The 18414-nt window shown below is 30.4% G+C and overlaps 1 protein-coding gene across 6 annotated transcripts in view; it reads right to left on the bottom strand.

Annotated features, from left to right (window-relative positions):
• The window catches only part of LOC130668618 (EGFR adapter protein-like), a 374416-nt gene that overhangs the window by 251525 nt on the left and 104477 nt on the right, over positions 1-18414 (bottom strand). Inside the window, exon 1 of one of the 6 annotated variants that reach the window (XM_057470980.1) lies at positions 5331-5504. The exons of the other annotated variants lie outside the window; for them this stretch is intronic. The gene's annotated coding sequence lies outside the window, so the exon portion shown is untranslated. Of the gene's footprint in view, positions 1-5330; positions 5505-18414 lie in introns of those variants that run through there. 6 annotated transcript variants of the gene reach the window in all.

Genomic DNA, 18414 nt, shown 5'->3' on the forward strand with positions numbered 1-18414 from the left:
AGAATGAGAGAAAATGAATAAAAAGATTTCGTTTACCATGATATTTGAATTTGAATGTCAATTAACATTCCGTTCAATACAATGGGTAAACGTAATTTGGTTGAATCGTGTGCTTCCAAATAACGATACATATCTGGACGAATTTCAGTATTAGAGAGAATAGTAGATATCTTCTGTTACTGATTATCGTTTAAATTTTAATTAATACAGTAACAGCAACAACAATAATAATATTAATAATAATAATAATATGATATAAATAAATTGTCGGTACAGTAATTTATAGTTTAGGTCATTTTTAAATAACAATCATTCAAAATAGCAAAATGTTAAAATCTGTATATCGGTTGACCCTGCGGGCCAGCCCCAAAACTTCCCCCTGTTTTCGAGCTCAAATGTATTCAGGTAGAAAACAATGCAAGTGATTGAAATGAGTTTTGAATCAGATCAATTTTTCTGTTGATAATATTATTTAAACTGAAAAACGAATTGCACTACGTTATGGGGTGGGGTCAGGAGAGGTCATAAAGTCGAAGAATTGGTAAGACTTCAAATACGTTGTCGTACATTATATTATGCTTTATCCAGAAAAAAATTACATTCAATGTTTAAGTTTGAAAATTTATTAATCGAAAATCATTAATGAACAAGAGTTTTTACAATTTTTTATTCCCAATTATGTTCAATAAAATAAATTTATTGAGACAAAAATCAATGTCAGTAATCAAAATATAGATTTAAATGAGTTTTGACTTAGATCAGAGCTATAATATATACTGTATCTGAGGAAAATCTTAAAAACGGTTTTTTTTTCAATTTTGTTGTTGATAATATCATTTAAACTAAAGAACATGTTGCATAACATTATAAAGTGATCAAGAAAAAACATAAAAACGTAGAGCTGGTATGATTTTTGGGCTATTTGGAAATTTATATTCAGAGTTATCTGGGAAAAACGAGGTAAATTATTATTCTTTTAATTTTTAAACGTTCATATCTTTTGAACTAATTATCCGATTTTGATGTTCAATGTGGCAATCAACGTGTTTTATTGCGTTCTAGAGCTGCCTGGACTTAGAAATTGATCGGATATGTCGCTTTAAGTTTAAGTGAAAAAAAAAACGTTTGTCTCCATCTATTTCACCAACGATATCTCTCGAACGAATTAACTGACTAAGTTTTGCTTCATTGTGTTTCAGAGCTGATTTGATTTTGGAATCGATCGATCGACCCATTCTTTAGAAATTTTGAAAAAACTAAAAAAAAATTTTTTTTTTTTGTTTATTTCATATACCTCCATGTTTATTGAACTGATCGATGCCAAATTTTCATAAAATTTGATGGTTAACAAGATCTTTCGATTGCCACCTTAACCATTTGAATCGAATTATTAGTTAAAAAGTTATTAAGAGTTTACATACACACACACACACACACACACACACACACACACACGGACAGACATACAGACATCATTCTGAAAATGGTCAGAATAGTTTCCTGTTACCTTAAAATGTCGACATCTGATAAAGACTCGATTTTCACAAATCGGTGTAAAAACAATAACCTCCCGAATTTTTAGAAAATCATTGATTTTTTTTAGCAGGAGGTTAAAAAAATTTTTTTTTTTCGTAATTCTCAAATATCTTCGAGTTTACTCGATCAAACAATCGAAATTTTCAGGAAAGTTGACGGGTAACAAACTCTTTCGATTGCTGCAAGAACGATTCAAATCGGTTAATTAGTTCAAAAGTTATAAAAGGTTTACATGCACACACACATACATACAGACACTCGGATACCATTCTGAAAATAGTCAGAATAGCTTCCTAGGACCTCAAAACGTCGAAATCTGATGAAAACTTGATTTTCGAAAATCGGGGTAAAAACAATAACTTTCCTAATTTTCCGAAAATCTTCGATTTTCTTAGCGAGAAGTTAAAAATGTTTTTAGCAATCGTTGAATATTTTTGTATAAGAATATTTAATAAATTCATTCAAGTATGAATAGATATGAATAATACAACAAGTTATATACACAAAGAATGATGGAAGTACTCATTTTATTTGAATAATCAGAACCTCATAAAATATAATAAATATATTGTAGGTATCATTAACAATTACGGCGATTTATATTTCAGAATGGAAATTGGAAAAATGTTATGTTGTAATTTTTAACTTCCCGCTAAGAAAATTGTAAATTTTCAAAAATTCGGGAAGTTATTGGTTTCGGTCCGATTTACGAAAATCGAATTTTTATCAGATGACGACGGTTTGAGGTCCTAGGAAGCTATTCTGACTAATTTCAAGATGATGTCCGAGTGTATTTATGTATGTACGTATGTAAATACCTGTATCTTTTGAACGGATGAACCGATTTTGAACTTTAAGGTGTCATTCGACGCGGATTGTCAATATCTTGAAGCCGTGAGAAATTGAGCTTGATCGGTAGGGCTCATTCAGAGATATTCCAAAAATAAAATTTTTTCAAAAATGTTTTTTTTGGATAACTTTTAATGTGCTCGATGGATTGATCCCAAAATCGACTGTTCAAGAGAAACCGTTGTCGAAAGAATTAAAAAAATTTTTTTTTTTAGTTTTTTTGAAATATCTCAAAATCGACCCGATGAATCGAATTCAAAATTTATTCAGCTTCAGAACTTGATAAAACGTGTCGATTGCGACCTCAATCATCTCAATCGGTTTATTCTCTTGAGAGATATCGTTGGAGAAAAAATGATAAAAAGCTATTCGTTTCGAAAAGAACGGCATTCAAAAGTATTTTCGACAAAGTTTTCGAGCTCAAGGAGCTCGAAAACAGCGGGAAGTTTTAGGGCTGGCCCGCAGGGTCAACGGATAGACATATTTTTTTCTAAGTGTTGATTTTGCAAACACCAATTTTTGAAGAAGATACGGAAGTTTGAATAAAGCAGCAAAAATAAAAAAGTAGATTGTGAAGCCTCTGGGCGTTTCTTTAAGATTCAAAGGTGGCGACAGAATGTTTTATATTCTTCGAGCTTCTATAATTTACTTAAAATTTATATTTTTCTATTTGCAAAGTCAACTAAGCTACTGGAGACAAAAATTAAACTGTAAAAATACACAAACTTTTATAGCAAATTGTACAAATTGTTCATTAAAATTGAATAATTAATCATTCGTGTATGAATTTTATTTTTTTTTCTAATAAAAATTTCATACCCGATACATGCTGTTTGTAAAATTATTGTCAAGAAAATTGTGATAATTAATTGTAGTCCTATAATCCAGTCTCAGACTTTAGTGCGATTTTTTAAAGCTTATTTTAGAAATAATAATAGAAACTATTTGAACCAGTAATTCATGAGACTTTTAGATAAAAACAAAATAATTTTTTAAATGTCGTTCGCGAATTGATGGAGTTTGAATAAACTAAGCTGCAATTAAAAAAAAATTAATGGAACTTAGAGCTTATCAGATTTTATTGATAGCATAATTTTTCACAAATAGTAGCCTGCGCACATAACATGCATCGTAATGAAGACAACGGAAAATGAGGGGCTTAAAGTTCTTAGTTTTCTCTCAATTATCGTGAAAGGTTGATTATGTTGAACGTTGATAATAAACTTTTGCTTTATTCAATTTTTTTTTTTTTCAAGTATAACGTGAAAGCTACTTAGCTGATTAATTTAAGAATTTAATCAGATTTAGACGATCATTATATTTTTAGACAATTCGTTAAAATTCATCACTTTTTCTGAAAATTGTCGCAGGTAAAATACATGTATTTAAACTTGAGTATGAAAATAATTATAAATGATCGTTAAGATCTCGAAATGTTAACTTTCGTTAAAAAACGAGCTGATATGAATATTGGACTGAAATCAATAATTTCTCTTTTGTTTAAAGTTTTTAGTTTGCGGAGCGTAAAACGCTATATACAATGAGAAAATGAAAAAATGAGTTATAAAGAAAACAAAAGCAAAAAGGTGAAAATTTAGTGCGTACGATATTGTAAGTTTATTGAAACGTCAAGGCCAGACACAGTATCAAAAACAACCCAACGTGAAGCAAAAGCACCCCACGTTTGATTTCACGTACTCTACCATCAATGCTTTGTTTAATACGAACGAAAAAAAAAAAAAAAAAATGATACAAAATATGAAGAAATAACTTCTTACTCTTTCAACTATAACACAGGCTCTATTTTCTCAACTTGCTTATATTTCCACGATCCCTTGTGTCATATGATTGCAAGACTAAAGGAAAAAAAAGTAATGAAAAAAACCACGATGGAAATAGTTCTTTGTTTCTTGCTCTATACGTTATTTCTTTTCTTTCATGATAAAAAAAAAATTTTTTCTATACTCCTGTCAATCGAACGTCAATTAATCTCTAAACATTCTCATTCTCAGTGCGAATGAATGGAGGGTAAGAGACGGAGTGAAATATTCCAAGATTGAGAACTTGTGGTGCAATAAGAAAAAAAAAAGAAAAATAATTTATCTACAAATCAAAAAAACACAATTAAAAATCGAAATTGGCTGTTACAATTTTTTTTCATTAAAATTAATGAAATAAATTTTTTCTTTTAAAGTATTTTTTAATTGAAAAAAAATCTTATTCCAGACAAACGATAATTATGTTTACCTGGACGGATATAATTTTTCACTAAAAACTATTTCGCAATTGAAAATAATGGCACATGATAAATTGTTACTTTTTCGTTTGTAAATTATCTACTTCCGAAGAATAATTTACTCTATTGAAATTTTTTTTTTTTACTAGATCGCACCTAAAATTCGAAAAAAAAAAAAAAAAAATTTGTAAAACTTTTTTTTTATACAATATTCTGGGATTACTCTCCATTACAGAGAAATTTTCTAGTTATTTAAGTATAATTTATTATATTATTAATTATCTGTTATATAATGAAAGACTAAAGAGGTAAATTTAAATATTTTTTTCAAGTTTACTGATAAGCAAATAATCGAAGCAATTTATAATGAATATTTATATAATGACTTAATTGATAATAGTTATCTAAATTTGTAAAATTAATTATTAAAAGCTTCTAAAGCTATGTTGACAGTGTAACTTTATGAGGTTGACAAGCACTTGCTTTGATGAGAAACCGCAGACTCGATTTCAATCAATAAATTGACGCATTGAAACCTGTTTATTTTTATATTATTACTTAACATAAATAGAGACTTGATTAATTAAAAATAAATAAAAAAGAATTTTAATTTGTTTATTATTTTATCTACAGAATAAAAACAGTATGATTCTATCAAAAATTAATTTGTAAGTAATAGAGTAATTATTTTGAAAACAATTAAACTTACCTCAATTAAAAGAAGTTGAATAAAAAACTAACTGATATAAAATAAAAATTATGATTCAATAATATTTTAAAAAGTATTATAAATTAAAAAACTGTCACAGATCGTGAGTCTTAGATACATAAAGTAGTACAGAGAGATATCGCGAGATACGCGGATGACTCGCCAAACGCGACTGACATCACGATGTTGCGCCACGTGGGCCGAGCTACCCCGATCCGCTAACACACTCTAACGAATCTATACCCACAAGGGTACACACTACATGGAGAAAGCTCGTTCTCTTTCTACTTCCTGTAACTTTTGATCATGCGCGGTATATTCCCGGCAGACAGTCCAATTGCAAAAGTTTATGTTTGGCTTTTTCAAACGATAATTTTTATTTGTTTGATAACTAACCATAATGATGGTAAACATACAAGACTATTTAAAGCTGAGTAATTATTCAGAGACTTAATAGAAGAAAAATACGCAAACATCCATAAACATTTATGTACCAAAAAAAAATTTTGTAAAGGAAGCGAGTCACACTCTGTCAACAATCAAACTTTTCCGATCAAATTGTTATCAAATATTTACATCAGTCATTTTTTTGTCTTTAGGAACAGAAAATAAAATTAGATAACTACCCGGGTAAAAGTCGTCATGCACGATCATGCATGATTGTGCATGAATCAGGCATGATCGTGAATGATCCAAGCATGACTTTGCACGATTCATGCAAAAGCACGCATGATCATGCAAATCAATGTTCAATCATGCATGATCATGCATGACGAGAAAAGAATAGTCGTGCATGATTCATGCAATATCATGTATGAACCATACTTAGCTCAATCATGAATGATCATACATGACTTTGAATGATTCATGCAAAGGCACGCATGACGAAGTAAAATGATCATGCATGATCAGGTCTGATGATTTTTTCCCGGGTAATATTTACTTTTGATTTTTGAAAAAAAAATAAAAATGTTTGATCTTAAAAATCATGACGTAAAAGTTACTGAGTAAAAAGAAGAGGATGAAGATTGCCAATAGTTGTAAATGAGAGTATATTGATGAAACAGCTGAATACCGGTAGCTATTGGTGGTAATCAGAATGTTAATCTCTCGTAACCTGAGTAACTTTTTGAATTGTATTCACGTGCATAACGATGCCACCAAAACGATGCATCGAGTTCTCGTTAAAGGCCATGGATTTGTGCAACAGCCAACGTTAAAATAGAAGAGAAGCACCTGAAGCATTGAGTGCGGGTAACAGTCGTCGATGTGAAACACGGATAAACCACGCATTTTTTTACCATTTTATTTATTTTTTTTTTTTACCTTGTCTTCTTGATACTATAGAGAGTGAACGTAACTCCTCCTCTTGATTCAAATCGATACTTTATTATCTCGTGTATTTCGGCTTCACCGATTATATCCGATTTTTTATTTTATTAGTTTCTTTTTTTCATTTTTTTTTTTTTTTCTTGTTGTTTTTGTTTTTTATTTTATTTTTATTATTTTTATTTGTATCAATATTTTCATTCCAGCCGATTCACACGACCAAAGGGAGATGGGTTTTTTTCTCGTCCGTTTGCAAGCTGCAGCTTCCGTCTGCCCAAACACGAGTCGCACCGCTCGATAACATCATGATGAGGGAGATTAATTTTTATAAAAGCGTCGCTTCCGGGTTACTCCCGAGTGACCCGGCACGAGTGTGCCGCCTCTATAGGTTTTCATTCATCACGTTTGACTGACGAATTTTATTAACTTTGATTTCTCTATTTATGTCTATTAATGTATCGTCATTTACATACTATTAGACTCATATATTACTGATGTATTTACTACAACTTTTATCGGTTATTTATTTAAAATCCGTTCTTATGTATGTACAGAAATACTAGGAACATGCGAATAGTATTCGAAACAAATTTAAATTAGTTGATTAAAATTCAAATATTCGGTTCAAATTCCTAGAATAAAATCTTGACGAATTTTAGAAAAATTTTTACAATTATTTTCCATTAACTTCAAATTCGAATCAAATATGTATTAATATTCAATTTAATATGAATAATTCAAAGCTTGATTAATTTGCACAGCCCCTGTCAATTTTAATAATAATTAATTAAACGTTGATCACTTTATTAAATACATAACTTTTCATTGAATGTTTGTTGTTATGAATTGGAATGCTCATTAATTAATTTATTAAAATTTTATTATTTCAAATTTCAGTGAACTTTTAAAATTAAAAATAAAATATAATTTTGTCATAGTGAAGTAAAATTTTTCATAATTAATACAATACATCTCTCTTGACTTATGATAAAATGTGAATAGTCGTAATTAAAAAATATGTTAAGCTGGTGGGTTGAAAATATGCGAAGCATAAAAATACATTTTTTGAAACACGTAAAACAAATTCATATACCAGCAGCAAGAAGTAATAATAAAAAGAAAAGGGTTGATGTTAATTATCATAGCTTGTTTGACCGACCCCTCATCTTTATTCTCTTACTCTTCTTTTTCTTTTTCTTAAACCCATGCACCAGAATCCCTTTTACCGAGAAAACCGGCAGCTACATTTGCTACCGGGTCCGTCCGGCATTCAAGTAAAACCATACACCCATTCCCGTCTCAAGCGTGTTAATTAGCTACGCTTTTGTTTCAATTTAAAATTTCGAAATGGAGCAAATATGAACAATATCTCTTGGGTTTATGTCTATTATAATCTGTAGTCTTTTATACTGTTTGATTTCTTTCCAAAAATACATGATAAGAATGAAAAATAAAATAATAATAATAATAGTAATAAAAAAAGAAACAATCAACTAAAGAACGAAAATTTTTCATTGTCACATTCAGCGGTTTTGAGTCTTAAAGTTGATGTCCATTTACGATTGAAAAAAATCTTACGTTTTCTACTGGTCTCCATTGAAAGCAGTTGAGTCGTTGGCACGCGATTTATCTGCAAGATATTCTCAAAGTGTAATCGAAAATAAACTAAAAAGTAACTGTAGTAAGTCAACCACGACTTGGAGCTTTTATTTAAAATTTAAACTTAAGTAAAAATATTAATATTTAAAAAAATAAATTACTTCTCTAAGAAGAAAAAAAAAACAAATAAGTTTTCTTTTTCAATTGTAATAAAGTCGGAAAATAAATTAAAAATAATGTAATTATTATATTATTTTACTGTATCGCGAATAGTATTTAATTAAAAGCTCTAAAGAAGTAGATTTCTTGATCTTAGTATTTGTTGGACGCTTCAAAGCCATTTGTCCAGGACTTGGAGACAATGACGTGACAAAGACAAGCTCCTGAAGGATTTTCATTACCGAGACACTCGCGCTGTCTGCATCTACTCTCTGTCCTGTCAAGCAGATCCGTAGCGCAGAATTGTGCGCTTCCACGAGCCCGAAATTAACAGACGACCGTGAACTGAGTGACTCTCGAAGTTATACCCCCAAAAGCCCCGAGGGTCGGGTCCTTCTCCTTCATTCCCTCCTCTATCTCAGCACTCTCGTCCTCTCTTACTCCTTTATCTCATGGTAATCAAGATCCATTTGGTGTTTACATTACAATTATCTGACGCTTCGTCCTGCCATTATTAGTATTTGCGTGATTTATCTAACTAAAGAAGTGTGAGGTACTTTTCAGTACTGACAATTTTAACGTCTACTATGCATCGAAGAACAACTCACATAGGACGAATCTTAACTATTCATATCATATGATTTCTCTTAAATTATGATGGGATATACAAAAGAAGAGAAGTTATAAAGACTATGATATGAATTTGTTAAAGAGCGATCAATTCAAAGAAAAAAAAAAAACTCAACTAATGGAGTTGATATTTTATGGTGTTCGTTTAACTGACTTTAATTTCTTCCCGGTTAAAAGCCACTTTTCCAACCTTGACTATCAAACAACGCCTACTGAAGAACTATGCTTTTTACTAGCGTGATGCGGTAATAAAATGTTTTTACTTTTAACTTGAGCAAAACGAAAACTTTTTTAATAAATAAAAAAAAAAAATCTTTTATTTTAATGTTTTTGAAAATAAAAAATTATATCATTAATTTTAAGAGGCAACGAAATTTTTTTCAGTAATAAAAAATTTCAAAGAAGCTTATTAATTTAATAATATTTCTACCAGCAGTTATTGATGATTTTTGTGTTTTATCAATTATTTTGTTTATACTGTTGTTATCGTTCAAGTATTTTTGGCAATTGAATATCCATTAACTTATTTTTGCATAATTACTTCACTCAGGATTGGTTAGTGATAGAGCTCTAATCGACCGTAACATAAAAAATAAATTTAATTTATTGACAATTTTTTTTCGATTTGTTCGTGAATATTTAGTCATTAAATACAATTTAAAAAAATTGTATCAGTTCAACATTAGTAGGTTCGTCCAGTAGCTACCGTTCGGACCCAGCAATCAGAAGAACGGCAGTTCGCGCCCAGAACCCAGCAGAATTTTCACCAAGTTTTTTTCACATCATTTACTTCCTTTAGATAGTTTAAACGTTAATGATCATGAACTCTACGAAGATAATAATACTAAATTTTTTTTTTTAAATTAAATTTATTTGTTTCGTCGATGCATGGGCCAGGTCTGACAACCAAGCATGGGCCAGGTCTAGCAACCAGGACTGGCCCAGTGTTATCATTCCAGACTTCTACCAAGGCTGGCTCACAAGCTTAGCCCGAAGTTCTACATACTTGGCCCAAGCCTGGGCCCGTCGTACTTTCCGTTCTGGGAAAAAGCAATTTTTTGTTGTCAACGATGCCTCTCGAACGGATCGTCCGATTGAGACGTTCTCGGCGGTAATTAAAAGCTTTTAACAAGTTCTAGAGCTGATTAGTTTTTGACATTGATTTGAAATACCGAAAAAAAAAAATTTTTTTTCTAAAAAATTGTAGGAGGATTATTTTTTAGTAAAATAACTTTTAAGATGTATTTAATGAAAAAAAAAAAAGTTTATTTTCTGACCTAGTCTAATATATACACATATATAGAAAGATGTGAAAGTATATAGAAAATCGAATAAATTGTTTGGATAAATCGTATCTCTGTTATCTGACTTGAAGACTTGAGTGAATGTTGTTACTCCCGGAACTGGTAAATGGGTTTGACGATTTCCAACGACAGTTTCATCTCTTCATCTTTCCTTATCTGATATTCATTAGATTCGGAAATAAGAGGCAAAGACCAACTCAACTAAGTTTATAAACACAAGACGCCGGTCTTTATATAATCTGTAACCCCTTATCCTGAGTAATTTACCAAATGGTCAGTGAGTTCTTGACGTAATGAACAGTTGATTTTAAATTTGTTATCCTATAATAAGATAAGATTATCAAGTTTGATGCTTGTTTAAATTTAGTAATTACCAAACATATTGATAACTTATTAAAACTTTAAATTCAATTAATTATGTAGTTTCATGATGCTAGAAATTTTCTAAAGTTTAGAATCAATAAATAAATTTATTTTAGCCCATGTAAAGGAAAATAGAGAGAAAAAAAAAACATAGTTTAGATATTTAGTGGATATACAGTACGGGACAAAGTTTGAGACAGGATACGTCAGGTCGCTTCACCGATGAGCTCACCAATGTATCTGGGACAAACTTTTTACCTACTATGACACACTTGAGCATGTGACAAGTTTTAATTTTGACGTTTTTATGTCATTTGATGCATAGTAAGAGTTTATAACTTTGATATGAAATTATAGCAATTATAAACACACAACAACCTCTCGTAAGAGAGCCCCCCTCAAAATTCTAAAAAAAAAAAAAAAAAAATTGACGAAGCTAAATCGAACAAACACAAAAATTGAATTTATTGATCCAGTCAGTTCAAAAATAAACTAATAAAATTATTAAGAAGTTCGCCTTGTTCTCCATTTTTTATTAGAATAATAAAAACAAAAAAATGATTTGGACATGTGCAATATAAAAAGCTGATTGTTGAAAAACAAGATGACCGTGAAAGTAAACAATTACCAAAATTTACTTTAATTATATTAAAAGCAAGATATCTGTGCTTTTAGGTAAAAGCATATTCTCTTGAAATGAATAAGTAAACTTCATTGTGAATTAGTAGATACCCGCTATTTCTTAGCTACAGATATACCAGTAATTTAACCAGTGGTTTACTTGTAGTTAAAAAATAATGAATATCCACCCGGGAAAAAAAGATTTTATATGATCATATATAAACATATATGTTCATATACAATTTATATATGATCATATAAGAAATATATAAAAATTATATATGATTACATAAAAGCTTATATGATCTTATAAAGTTCTTATGAGAATTAATATACTCTCGTGAGGACTTTATAAAAGTTGATCTGACTTTATATAAAGTTATATATATTTTTATAAAAGTACTAGATAAAGTTTTATATGCTTATATATAATTATATATGGTCATATAAAAGTTCATATGATCTTATGAAAATCTTATAAGAATTTATATAGTTTTATAAGGATTTTATAAAAATTGATGTGATTTTATATAAACCCGAGAAAAATTTCTTATAGAATCATATATAAACATATATATTTATATATGATTATATGAAAGCTTACATAATCTTATAAAATTCTTATAAAGATTCATATGATCTTATAAGAATTTTATAACAATTAATGTGATTTTATATAAAGTTATATATAACTTTATAACAATACCAGGCAAAGTTTCATATGCTTATATATAATCATATATGATCATATGAAAGCTCATAACGATCTTATAAAATTCTTATAAGAATTTATATAATTTTATAAGGATTTTATAATAGTTGATATGATTTTTTATAAAGTTATATATGAGTTTATAACATTACCAGATAAAATGTTATACATTATATGCAGTCATATATGATTATATAAGAACTCATATGATCTTATAAAATTCTTATAATAATTCGTATAATCTTATAAAATTTTTATGAAATTCGATGTAACTTCATATAAAGTTATATATAACATTGTGAAATTACAAGAGCACGTTTTATATGATTATACAAAATCATGTATGATCATATGAAATTTTATATGACCTTATAAAATTCTTCTACGAATTCAGATAATTAATGAAAATTGATGTGATTTTATATGAATTTATAAATAAATTTGTATAAGTACAAAAGAGTTTAATACGGTTATAGAAAATCATATATGATTATATAAAAGTTTATATAGTTTTATGATTCTTATATATAAATTTCTATGGTCTTATAAGCAGGTTATTTTAAAGAAATATATAATTTTATATAAAACACTAATGTGATAAAATTTGATCATATTTGGTGCATTATTGATGTAGGATGTATCAATTTGATCATTCGATTTAAGTAATGCTATAGATTGTCAAATACTTATAAGCCCGGGAAAAAAAGTTCTTATATGATCATATATAAATCATATAAAAGTGACTCATATAAAATCATATAAAGTTTTATAATGAAATTGGTCCTATAAAAACTTATATGGCTTTATAAAATCTTATATAATCATATAAAGTTAGATATACCCGGTAAAAAATGATTTTACGTAATCATATATACAATAAATTTTATATGATTAGATCTCAAAATTGGCAGGATTTGATGATATATAATCATGCATGAACAAAAAAAAAAAAAAAACATCTATCGGTTAACTGCTATTTTGCCAAGGGGTCACCCATCCAATTAATGTTCTGCCTCAATGCTGCTCAACTTTGATGATCTCTTGATTGCCGTCTGGTTCTCTAGTCTGCTTTACCCTTATAAGTATTTGACAATCTATAGCATTACTTAAATCGAATGATCAAATTGATACATCCTACATCAATAATGCACCAAATATGATCAAATTCTATCACATTAGTGTTTTATATAAAATTATGAATTTCTTTAAAATAACCTGCTCATAAGACCATAGAAATTAATATATAAGAATCATAAAACTATATAATCATATATGATTTTATGTAACCGTAATAAACTCTTTTGTACTCATACAAATTTATTTATAAATTCATATAAAATCACATCAATTTTCATTAATTATCTGAATTCGTAGAAGAATTTTATAAGGTCATATAAGATTTCATATGATCATACATGATTTTGTATAATCATATAAAACGTGCTCTTGTAATTTCACAATGTTATATATAACTTTATATGAAGTTACATCGAATTTCATAAAAATTTTATAAGATTATACGAATTATTATAAGAATTTTATAAAATCATATGAGTTCTTATATAATCATATATGACTGCATATAATGTATAACATTTTATCTGGTAATGTTATAAACTCATATATAACTTTATAAAAAATCATATCAACTATTATAAAATCCTTATAAAATTATATAAATTCTTATAAGAATTTTATAAGATCGTTATGAGCTTTTATATGATCATATATGATTATATATAAGCATATGAAACTTTACCTGGTATTGTTATAAAGTTATATCTAACTTTATATGATTATATAAGATTTTATATGATTATATAAGATTTTATAAAGTCATATAAGTTTTTATAGGACCAATTTCATTATAAAACTTTATATGATTTTATATGAGTCACTTTTATATGATTTATATATGATCATATAAGAACTTTTTTTTCCGGGCACTAACTAATAATAAAGTTCCCTTAATTATTCTATGAAACTAAATAATTGTTCTATACATTCAACTCTATATTTAACTAAAGATAATAATAATTGATTTAAATAAATATTTGGAATGAAAAATACGTTGAACATGATTACTATTCTCACATGTGATTTGGACATATGTTATTTTATCGGTTAGTATTCCTGCAGACAAGAGAAACCCCGCAGCTTGCTGTAAAGATACCTCGACAGGTCCAGCTTCCGTTTTCATCTGCTTTTTATTTTCTGTTCTCTTACCACTGAATATGCATGCATATGTGTTTTTCAAACATAGTAAATTGTAAGATCAATTGTTCCATCCTAAAAATTTGTTAAATTGTCTAGTTATATTTTTTTTTCTTTGATATACGTGCATAACAAAATGTCTAAGTCCCATGACTTTTTATTCCGCACTAAAGAATTTATAAAAAAAATTTACTAATACAGATGCTTATTAGTTTGAGATTAAGTCAAATTTATGTTTTTTGATATGATGATATTAAATATTTAAAAGTTAATACCAATTTATGATCCATAGAAATATATTTATGTCATCGAAGAATTACCAAGAAATATTGTAGGTTTTAATTAAGACACCGTCGAGGAGATTATTACGTCTACTATTTTTTAATCAATTCTATTTATATTCAAATGAACATATAGAAAAGACCAAAATTTTGTAGAACATATAAATAATTCAAGCATAAAAAAAATAAATATTTAATTAAAATAATATTCGTAAATTTGTTTAGTTAATCAATGATAAAATCACTTAGCTAATTTGCAGTTGCATTGTTATCAAATCAAACGGTTCTTATTATTAACTAATAATTACTTGTTTTGTAAATAATATGATTGTGTACCTATTGTATTATTGATTGATAGTTTGCTTGCTAATTTGGCAAGTATTCAATTTACTTAATATGATTGTTACCATTATATATTTAATGTTCAGTCATGTTGATGATATATGATACTAACTGTACAGTGTAAATTAACAGTTTTAATTTAAAATTGAATAAATCTAGAATTTACTTTATGAAACGCAATTAATATAATTTTGCTACAATACACTGCAAAACGGTTGTGGAGTAAACTCGCGGAGTGGATAATTTTTATTTATTTAATCCCCTCAGAGAGAAATTCATTCCGTAGGAAATTTTGGAAAGTATTAATTATAAAAATAAATACTATTGCATAGTGAGGTTAGAAGGTCTTTTATATTGTGACATTTATACTGGGTACAGGAATAATTATGAGCTCCTTTTACATATATTCACGTAGAATAATTAAAAAAAATTATAAGCTGCTGATTATGAAAACTTCTACGTTTATGAAGTTAAAGAAATAGATTTTTCATTTTCCATCATTAATATAGTTTCACTAAGTTACGAACTGTCATATGACTTGCATTAACCATACCACTAAGTATCATTTTATATTGTCCAGAAATATAAAATATTCCCGTAAAAACTATGTCACAACAACTATTAAATAATTTTATGTAACCCATGCCAAAGAATACACCGCTTACCGGCGACAGTCAGCCTTATAAAATTTTGTATTGAAATACAATCTTTTCTAATTGGTCAAAAGTGTGATTTAAAATATATATTTAATCACTCATTTTTATATAAAGCCACTGAATTTGAGTGAAATGGGTGGAGAATATTTCAGCTTAGTAATTTAAGCCAATACCTAATCTATTACTTATCTCTCTTATAACACTACTTTGAATTTAGCTACCTCATCAACGTGACCAAAATCTCTAGACTGCACATGTACATTTAATTAATCAACACACGTGTGTAGATCAATACAACACATCAGCTGAATTTTATAACCTTACATATCTCTATTATTTAATACGACATAACACTAAAGTTGGCTTTATTTTTATTGAGTCAAGTTTTTTTAAGCGAATTGTATTAAACAAAATATCGAATTCTATAAAGTATAAATCGTTTTTAATAATAATAAAGTAAATTATTTTTATAACTCTGACTGCATGACGCTGTCTTTAGACATTTCACGGAGTTTTTCTTCGTGCATTCATCGCATAAACTATTGTATACATGCACGCGGAAAAAAAGAACTGTTGCTGCAAGAGGATATGGATCTGTAGCGGCGACAGGACTTAGTTCTGGTATAGCAACAGGACTTAACCTGTATAGATGCAACAGGAAAGCCCCGTAGTACTCAAAAGATCAGTCCTGTTGCAACCTCGGGCCCAGTCCTGTTGCAGCCATAAGAATAAGTTTAAATTCATAATAAATATAATAATGTGAATTATTGGAGATGAGAATCAACACTGATAAATAGTATATTACACACCTAGGGCAGTAAAGTAAGAAACGTCTCAAATCATATGTAATTGTTGACCAGGGCGAAGCCGAGGCCAACAAACATGTGATCTGAGGCTTTCCTATTTACTGACCAAGGTGTGTATACTATTTTTCTACCAGAAATGATTACCATTGTGCAATACAATTTGAGGAGAGGATGGACGGCGCAAAATCTCTTACACCAACATATCTATGAGCAAAAGGTGGAAATTTGCGTGATCTCTGAGCAGCACAATAACCTCTAATTCCCAAGTTGGTTTTCTGATAACTCGGGAACAGCGGCCATTTGGGTCATCAACCCTAACATTCGCATCCTGGACAATGGTTGGGGAGATAGTTTTCTCTGGACCAAAGTCACGCGCTTCACTCTGTTTAGCTGCTATCTGACACCAAATAGAAACATCTCCGATTCCCGACGTAAACTTGGCGCGATTGAAGATGCTGCACGCTATGTCGCTGATGAAGTCATTATCACCGGTGACTTTAACGATAAGTCAGTGGTGTGGGAAGTGACATGGAGCGACACACGGGGAGATGAGTTGATGGACATGATTGCAAGGGCTGACTTGGTTATCCTAAATCATAGCTCCATGACTACCTTCAGGAGGCCAGGATATCAAGAAACCATTATCGCCATCACTCCTGCCACTCCTGACATTGCTGCAGCTGTCCTTAACTCGGAGGTCCTTGAGAACTACAATGCAAGCGACCACCAATACATACAGTTATTTATTGCCGACACCGATACCCGCCACCTTTCTACGGACAAGAAAGCACGGAAAAAAACGATGGAACGTCACAAAAATAAATAAGACCAAGCTCATCAGGCATCTCACCGATAAATGGTCAGCGGCTGCCCCAACATTGCAACACATCAAATCCAAGGCTGATACGGAGGGCCTGATTGAGGAAGGTATGAGACTAATTGCACAGGGGAGCGATGTCTCTATGCTTACCATCACCCCTCGGAGCAATCGTAAGCCTAACTATCGGTGGTCCCCCGAAATAGCTGCACTCAGGCATAAGTGCCTTAAGTTGAGACGCAAGGTTGTCAGGGTATACCGCAGATAGCAACCGGCCCAATTCGCTGATACGTTAAACACCAAGTTCGTCGCTACCAAAAATCTTTGACAAGAGCTACCAAATGCAGTAAGCTCAAATGCTGGAGGAACTTTTGCAATGACCTTGACAACAATCCCTGGGGCTGCGCTTACCAGATTGTCTGTAAGGGATTAGGCAAACAATGTCTTATACCCCCCATGGATACTGAATCCATAGAGAAGGTTATCTCGGACTTCATCCCACGTCACCCGCCCAGGACGACTAGAGTACCTCGAGAAGCAAGCGAGATGCCACTCTTTACTATTAAAGAACTGCAGGACGCGGCAAACCCTAAAGTGTGGTAAAGCTTTCAGTCCTGATGGGATACCGAAAACTGTAGTCAAACTTATAGCACATGAATACCTAGAAGTTCTCCCTGCCATGTATGACGCCTGCCTCTCCACAGGAACCTTCAGCGAGAGATGGAAGCATCAACGCCTTGTGCTACTGGAGAAAGGAAAGGGCCCACCAATTACTTCATAGTCATACCGACCACTATGTATGCTTGACGTAGCTGGCAAGCTCCTGGAAAAGCTCCTGAAAGCGTCGTCAGTCACCACGGTAGAGAAAATAGGTGGACTTTCGGAAAATCAACACGGTTTCAAAAAACACCACCCAACTATAACTGCTGTCGAGCAAGCTCTGAGCATCGTGAAAGAAGCCTGAACTAGTACTCACCAGTACCAGAAAACGTGTGTCTTTGTTAAGTTCAATGTCCGTAACGCCTTCAATTTGGTCTCCTGGTAAGACATCATCACTACCCTTGACGAGGACTTCAACGTGGATAGCTACCTCTAGAACATGGCCGATGATTACTTCAGGGATAGAACACTCGAGTATGATACAACGGAGTGCCCACGTACAATAGGCGTTATAGCCAGTGCCCCGCAAGGCTGTACAAGGTCCGGACTTTTGGAACATTCGTCACGACGAATCACTATGGATAATCCTTA

Source organism: Microplitis mediator, chromosome 5 (assembly GCF_029852145.1).
Source record: "Microplitis mediator isolate UGA2020A chromosome 5, iyMicMedi2.1, whole genome shotgun sequence".
Lineage (NCBI taxonomy): Eukaryota > Metazoa > Arthropoda > Insecta > Hymenoptera > Braconidae > Microplitis > Microplitis mediator.